This window comes from Pinus tabuliformis, chromosome 2_1, assembly GCF_031772625.1.
Source record: "Pinus tabuliformis cultivar Carrire ecotype Pingquan chromosome 2_1, CPIR1, whole genome shotgun sequence".
In the NCBI taxonomy this organism is placed as follows: Eukaryota; Viridiplantae; Streptophyta; class Pinopsida; order Pinales; family Pinaceae; genus Pinus; species Pinus tabuliformis.
The window spans coordinates 787834117-787842391 of record NC_142299.1 but is presented as its reverse complement, the minus strand read 5'-3'; the positions used below and the strand labels follow the sequence as shown (position 1 = coordinate 787842391).

The 8275-nt window shown below is 31.2% G+C and overlaps 1 pseudogene; it reads right to left on the bottom strand.

The window, feature by feature from the left end:
• Positions 1 to 3034: 3034 nt before the first annotated feature.
• LOC149202954 (jasmonate-induced oxygenase 1 pseudogene) lies at positions 3035 to 5763 on the bottom strand (annotated as a pseudogene).
• Positions 5764 to 8275: the final 2512 nt, after the last annotated feature.

Sequence of the window (8275 nt, the reverse complement as noted above, 5' to 3'; positions counted from 1 at the left end):
TTTGCGATACTTCCTCTCAGGTGTGTAATTTTTGTTGCGCGTGTTTAAATTTAAGTTGACTGTAGACTTTCGATGGGCAGTCACACAGTCAAAATTGATGGCTGGACACTCGCATAACTAAAACTTAAAATAAAATTGAAGGTTGATCCTTTTATATATATATATATACCGACCATTTAGTTAAAAATTAATTAATACATATCTAAACCTGTACCAATCATTTGTGGTTCTTGCTTGTGATATGAAATCTTACTAATTCAATTATTATTTCATTTCACCTATTGAAGGTTGATCCTTTTATATATATATATATACCGACCATTTAGTTAAAAATTAATTAATACATATCTAAACCTGTACCAATCATTTGTGGTTCTTGCTTGGTTCAATTATTATTTCATTTCACTCACTCTACTTATTGTTACTGAAGTCACGTTGCAGGTTACCTGTGGTAATTTAGTAGGCAGGATAAAGTTTTTCTGATATTATTTTTAGCAAAATGATTTCCTCATCATTATTATCGAGTCTCCGAAGGACGACGATCACTGATTAGGTTTTTTTAAGTTGGAATTAATCTTCGTATTGAAAATTTATTTATCGAAGATAATTGAGATGGCTATTAGGTTTTTTTAAGTGGAATTAATCTCAATATTGGAAATATGTTTGTCTAATATGTTTGAGATGGTTATTACTAATTAGTATTTTTAAATTGGAATTGATATTAATATTAAGAATTTATTTGTCGAATTTTAAGATGCTTGAGATTTTATAAAACTGGATTAAACCCGAATTTTTAAAACAATTCTAATTACCGATTTCCACATTAAACTTCTCTCATAAAAGTAATATTCAAACTTATTGCCTAATAAAGATTACAGACAAGAGGATTACAAAAAAACTAATTTATTTTAGTTAATCAAAATTAAAATATGGCAAATACACTTTATTCGAAATATACATATAATCAAGAAAAATATACTTAAATATTTAGTCCCAAGGGTTAGTTCAGTTGGTCAAAAACCGTGCCTCACCATCAGGAGGTCACAGGTCGATTCTACCCGAAGCCCTTGGGGTTAGGTCTTGCTAGTAGGCCGAGAGGTGATTAGCCCAGATTTTCCCGTGGATGTAGTGACCACTCACTGACCAAGGCATATATATATATATATATATATATATATATATATATATATACATGTTTCCTATAAACAATATATTTAAATATTAATCTTTGTATATCAAAACAATTAATACAATCAATCAATAGACCAAGGCATATATATATATATATATATATATATACTTAAATATTTTAAATATACATGTTTCCTATAAACAATATATTTAAATATTAATCTTTGTATATCAAAACAATTAATACAATCAATCAATATAAAATATAGATATTGCTTATTTAAATATAACATTTCGTTTTTCATGTCAATTTTCACTTCAAACTCCTTTCCATATAATTTATAACTTAATAAAAATTAACCCAAAACAAACTATCTTTCTTTTCAGTTAAACAAGTGTTTAACACCTTCAAACTCTTTCTCATATAATTTATAACTTAATAAAAATTAAGCGCAAAACGAACTCTATCTTTTAAGTTAAACAAATATTTAACACATTTAAAGTATTAAGTATTGGGGGTTTTCGCAGTGCATCATATTAAATATCAGTTTTTGGGATTCAATTACGTTAAGTAAGTCATTCATCTATGACCATTTCCATGAGAGATAATTGTAACTGAATAATTTGTAATTTCTCATTTCTCATTTCTCATGATTTTTGAATAGTCCATTTAACATTTAATACATTTAAAATATTTAACACATTTAAAAGAGCCCATATAACATTTCTAAAATAATATATTCTTCCAAAATAAATATACTTAGATGTTTGTCTTTCTATATTAGAACAAATAGTACAATCAATAATAATTAATAATACAGTCAATCAATTCAAAAAATGTATATTGATTATCTAAATATAAAGGACACGTGTCTATTTTATATGTGGAATCCTCCTTAAATAAGATGGAAACCTGTAATGATGGTCTCCATATGCAAAAGTGGATTGAAATTAGTGAACCTTTTCACTTTAGATGTGATAATTATTTGGGGAAGGTTACACATTTTTATTTATGATTAAAATTAGTGAACAGATTCACTTTGCAAGTGGGTTGATTTTCTTCTGGGAACTTATATATTTTTGTTTATTATGAAATTTACATATGTGACTTTTATGAAATTATAAATTTTTATTAATTTAATTATATTATTTTTTAATATCATAATATTTTTTATTATATAAATTAAATTTTTTATCCACACATAAATTTTTATATTTTTATCTTATTTAAATGCCGTAGTCTAATTAGCCGGAGGAATTGCCCAGAAAGTTATGGAAATTCCGGTTATAATTAGAGAAAATCCTGCAAGGATTTTTGTAAATCCAAGTTATAATTGTTAAATTTCAAAATTTTAGGTGTCCTAGACGTTTTTGATGGTGCTGAATCCATTTCTACCATCAAAAATATGATTCAAACACTGCATCTACAAGATTTTTTGAAATTTTTTTGCCCAATCCGCTTTTGGCCGTCCGGGCAATTCCTCCGCCTCGTTAGAGGACTCCTATTTAAATTTTGTAAGTTCGTTTGTTTGCGGTAACTCAAGTGGTGATGGCGGTGGAATGAAGTCTCACTAAACCAGAGATCTTGGATTTCAATCTTGTACTACCTTCCTCCGTTGCTGGGTGAATAATAGACATATAATATCGAAAATGAGAAAGTCGTAGCAAACTTAACAAAAAATTATTATTTCAATTATAATATATACCATTAATATTTAAACAATACTATATAAATAATAAACAAAATATCTAAAAATTACAAAATAAAAATAAAAATGATGGGTTTGGAAGACTCTAAATTCTAGAGCTTTTGAATAACAATAATTAGCACGTGATGTTTGCCTTCCTATCTCGAGGAGTACAATACCCTACAAGAAATAGAATAATACAACATAGGACTATTCTATCCAAAATTTATAAGGGATTTCACGTAGCTATTTCCTTTAGTCCCATTCCTTCGAATCAACATCCTGTATTGATTGAGCGTCATGTGCTTGTATCTAGCAGGGTTGGACTCATCATTGGTCAGCTCTTTTATAGGGCCCACATCCTTCTCTCCATTAGGGTTACAGAAAACCACGATGGACATTCGTTCCTTCTTCTGGTTACCAACGCAGCTGTGTTCCTCGCTCTTGTAAATTCCGTTCGTCAATATCTGCACCAAAAAATAAAAAGAACCCATGAAGCACTTTGTACATCACCATCAACGGATATTGACAGGTCAATAAAAATACTAGTCGAAGAACTGACCTCCATCTGATCACCAAGGATTATCGTCAAGGCGTTCGCAACAGGTTGCACAGGCACCCAATAGTCGCCTCTGTGAACTTGAAGGCCAACAACATCATCCTGAAGTAGAATGGTTATTCCTCCAGGGTCAGTATGTGGGGATAGACCATAAGTCAATTCCGGCTGCGGGCACACTGGATAATAGTTAAGTCTAACGCAAACTCCAATGCCCCCCTCGTCACGTCCAAAAGCTTCGTTTAGATGGCTGGGAGGCAGGTCCAGGTTTTCGGAACACACAGAGAGCAGGGTTCCACAGAGCTCCAGCGTTCCTTCGCAATACTCTTTCATTCTACTCCTGTAATGTCAACACATATCCCAATAATGAAATTTTAATACAACTATTCGTGGATACAACAACGACGAAACTCTGGGTGAAAAAACAAGCACCATTTTTAAAGTAGATAAAATTTATAGGCTATCTTTATCTGGATTGCTAATTCTCTGAATATTTGGCATTCAAAAGTAAATGGAACTATCAAATAAATAGAACTGTCAATTATTTGACCGTGTCCCTCTGATTGCTTAATATTCTGCGAATCAGCGTATTCTGCGAATCAGCAATATTATAAGTTCAGGGAAATGCATATATTAAAAATTAATATTACATAATTGATGTAATTTTACATATTAAAAAGTTAATATTGCATAATGATTTGCAACAAAATATTAGTTACATAATTGATGTAATTTTACATATTAAAAAGTTAATATTGCATAATGATTTGCAACAAAATATTAGTTACTTATTAAAAATTAAAGTAAAGAAAGTGATATGATATCTAGGTGACAACCAAGTCAAGTCACAGCAGACACCAAATTGGTGCAGGGGATTTTTTGTTTATTTGACAATGGATTCATCTCAGTACTATTTGACTACTGAAGTGTTTTTAACATGATATTAGGAAACACAGAGTCTTAATCATTAGGCCCACTCAAACTATATTTTCAATGTAGAGATATAAATTAAATAAATAAAAATAATTTAAATAGCTAATAAATATTTCTAAACATCCAAAAACAAGAAAAATAATCATGCATCTGAACATGAAAGAGTAACACTGAATCAACACAAGAAAGCAACAATGAATCCAAATTGCTGAAGATATCTCCAGTGTTGGAGTCACGGTTGCCGTTACACCAAAACCCACAGGTGTTAGTAAACAGACACATCACTAGTGTTAAGCACATGCCACGAAATCAACACAAGTAAACAAACACATCACTAGTGTTAAGCACATGCCCCCGCAGGTGTTAGTCCGCAGGTGTTAGTAAACAAACACATCGCTAGTGTTAAGCACATGCCACGAAATGAACACAAGAAAGCAACAATGAATCCAATCCAAATTGTTGAAGTTATCTCAAGGGTTGGAATCACAATTGCAGTTACAACAAACCCCCTTGCAGGTGTTAGTAAACAGAGACATCACTAATGTTAAGCACATGCCATGAAACACACGGGAGTGCAGGTGTTAGTAAAGAGACACATCACTAATGTTAAGCACATGCCATGAAACACATGGGAGCGCCGCTATTAACGGGGAGCACAACAATCTCCCCCTTCAATGCCAGCGAGTTGTGTTTCGAACTTGAGACCTTCAGCTCTGATACCACTTGTTGGAGTCACTATTGTGGTTACACCAAAACCAGCAGGTGTAGGTGTTAGTAAACAGACACATCGCTAATGTTAAGCACATGTCACGAAACACGGGAGCGTTAAATCAACACAGCCCTTAACAAGGAGCACAACATCAAAGATAGATGGTAAGATATTTTACTACGTCCAAATAAAACATAACCCAAAACATTAAGAAAAAATAAAAACATAAAACTGCAACATTGAATAAAAAGAGGCATGCTGACTATTGCTTATCACCTATATTCCTCTGGTTTGGATGGCCATCTGTGCTCCTCTCGTATGGAAAGAGGCAAATAATGGTGATAATAGTAATCCCCCCAGTCGAGAGTCGCGCCTTTCTGCACACCAATTCGACTGCCATATCCAACGTAAGAACAAGGATCATTGGCGTGCTTCTGCTTCTCCTCCAATGGCAGACAAAAGAACTCTCTCGACACCTCACGTCCGGCCATGAGAAGCTCCGGAGAAACTCCATGGTTAATCACTTGGAAGAATCCCCACTCTCTGCATGCATCTGATATTTCTTCCATTGTCTTCCTCCGGCGTTCGTCACAGAGACCGGAGAGGTCTATGACCGGTACCTTCTCTTCCACTAACTTGTGCTCTGGTGGCTTCTCGCCATGAGGCCTGATGTATCTGGAAGGCAAGCATTTAATGCCACTCTCCGCAAGACACTGAACGCTCTGTATTGGTTCAGGCCACTCCATTGCAATTCAATGTCCAAAATGGTTCTGACCTAGTATGCTTGTTACCCAACTGCTAATACAATGACTAACGGATTAGTAACAATCTTCAATGCCACAAATAAACATCCTACATCATTTCTTCCTTCTCATCCGGATATATATATAATATATATATCTCATCCGGAAGTATATACACACTTCAACGTTGCCTAAGCAAATTCGGACTTTCTGTCCACCACAAAGTTCACAAAAACATAAACAATGTGTAAAGCGTTGAACTTGCCGAACCCTACCATTGTGTAAAGTATTCCACTGAAAGGGAAAGTACGAGGAATTTCTGTCCCCCAACAAGTTCAAAAAATTATAAACACTACCAATGGGAAAGTGTTAAAATCTCGTCGAAATAGTTCAACCAAGAAGAGAAACACTAATGTACAACTAAATCTGTAAAAATCGTTGAAGTCTGGGGCAATAATTCAACTGAAGAAGATAAATACTAACGTGCCCTAACAAAATCTCTCTGCTCCACATACGTCAAGGTCTGTCTATGTCATGTGACAAGTAAACATCGATGGAAGACAGTATCATATGTATATCATACTAGTGCTCTTAGTTCTGGTATTCAAAAAGACAGTAGCTTAAAAAGCAGAGAATTTCATAGGTTCTATTTCCAAATTTATATGAATTCTTCAAAAGTTGTGTTCTCATTTTATTCATATATAAATTTTGATTGTGAAATTTTGCTGGAACCCAAACTGTTAGGTCCAATTAAAAGTGAGGCAGTGTAATATTCCACATATAAGAAGTACATATCGTTGAATCCATAGTTCTGAATTATAATATTTGAAATACACGGGATGTCTGCGCAGAATGAACAAGCCATAGTTTATTAATTAAGGTTGAGTAGGCAGGACCTCAAAGTCAATTCACGTGGGCATCTCAATTCTAGTACTTTTTATTATCACGTCAATCTCATTGAAGTATTCTAGAATTAATGTGTGAGTACATGAATCTGAATTCCAAAAGTACCATCACATTTTATTTAAGAACGTAATTCACAGAGTGAGACGCTGATCTCACCTCTGCAGAAGAAAAAGTGTGGTGGTTACCATAATAAAATAAATAAATTTGCGTCTCCGACCAACCCACAATGGCAGTGGGTGGGGTGGCATTTTCAAAACCAAATAAAATCTTTTGCGTTGATATTAAAACATACGTGGAGAAATTCATGTGAAAAAAAAATAACAAACATTTTATAATCGTCTCAAGCTTGGTCTTTTTAAAATATTTTTGAAGTCATTTTTGTCTGAAATTCGGGGGAAGATAGGTGGGAAATGTAAGTTTTACTTCTTTAATTTGCATATAATCAATCTATATTTTATTTAAAAATGTAATATAAATAATAAGAGATAATAAATTTAATATAATAAAATATTTTTATTTAAATTTAATAATATTATCTTATTTTTGTAATTATGTTTTCGTGATTCATAATGAAATAACTAAGTAAAGTTTTTCTATGTAAATCACATAAGATAAATGTTTGGATGATGAACTACATTTGTTGGTTCGAAAGACAAACGCCAAAAATTTCTCTTATGTGATTTCTAAATTTCTTTGATGTGATTTCAACCGAAAAACTTTGCTTAATATTATTTTAATAAAATCATAATTTTATATTGTCTACAGGGTTTTGGATAAATATTATTAGGTGCTCTATTAAGACACTCCTTGATATTTAGTCACTAGTTCAATTTCTTACCACGATGCATATGATATATTACACATAATAAAAATATAATCATACCAAACTAATAAGAAAACATTATAATTTTAAATTATTTAAAATACATTTATAATGTGAAAAAGTTTTTTCAAAATTTTTAAAATAATTTATATAAATTAAATAGCTTAAAATTACAAAATCATAATTTCCCTAATTTCAAATAAAAACAATTTAAAAAAATTCTTAAATAAGAAAAAGAGACACTATTCTCCATCGACTACACGAAAAATAATTGATTCCATTATATCTAACTCTTTCTTTTATATATGTAAAATATTTCTATCGTTCTTTCAAAAAAATAATTAATTTAGATTATAAAATGTATAGTGCTTCCAAACTAACTCCCCAGCTATTAATTTGGAATTTATTTCCCTATTTTTTAAATCATATGTTACCAGTTTAATAATATACCTTTTCTATATATTCAATTTGGGATTTATTTCCCTTTTATATTTATTTTTTAATTATCTTTTACCATTTTAAAGTTTACTTTAATAATATACTCTTTCTGTATATACGAATTTATATTTATTTAGTTTAATAATATATTTTTCCTATACATACGAATTTATATTTGTTTTTTTAATTATCTTTTACCATTTTAAAGTTTAGTTTAATAATATATTTTCCTATACACATTAATTTTTATCTAATGATAAATGTTTTTATGTGTAATGATAAATGTTGTTTTTTCTTATAATTATAATTTATTATTATACTTTCAACTTTTATATATTTAGTGTTTTT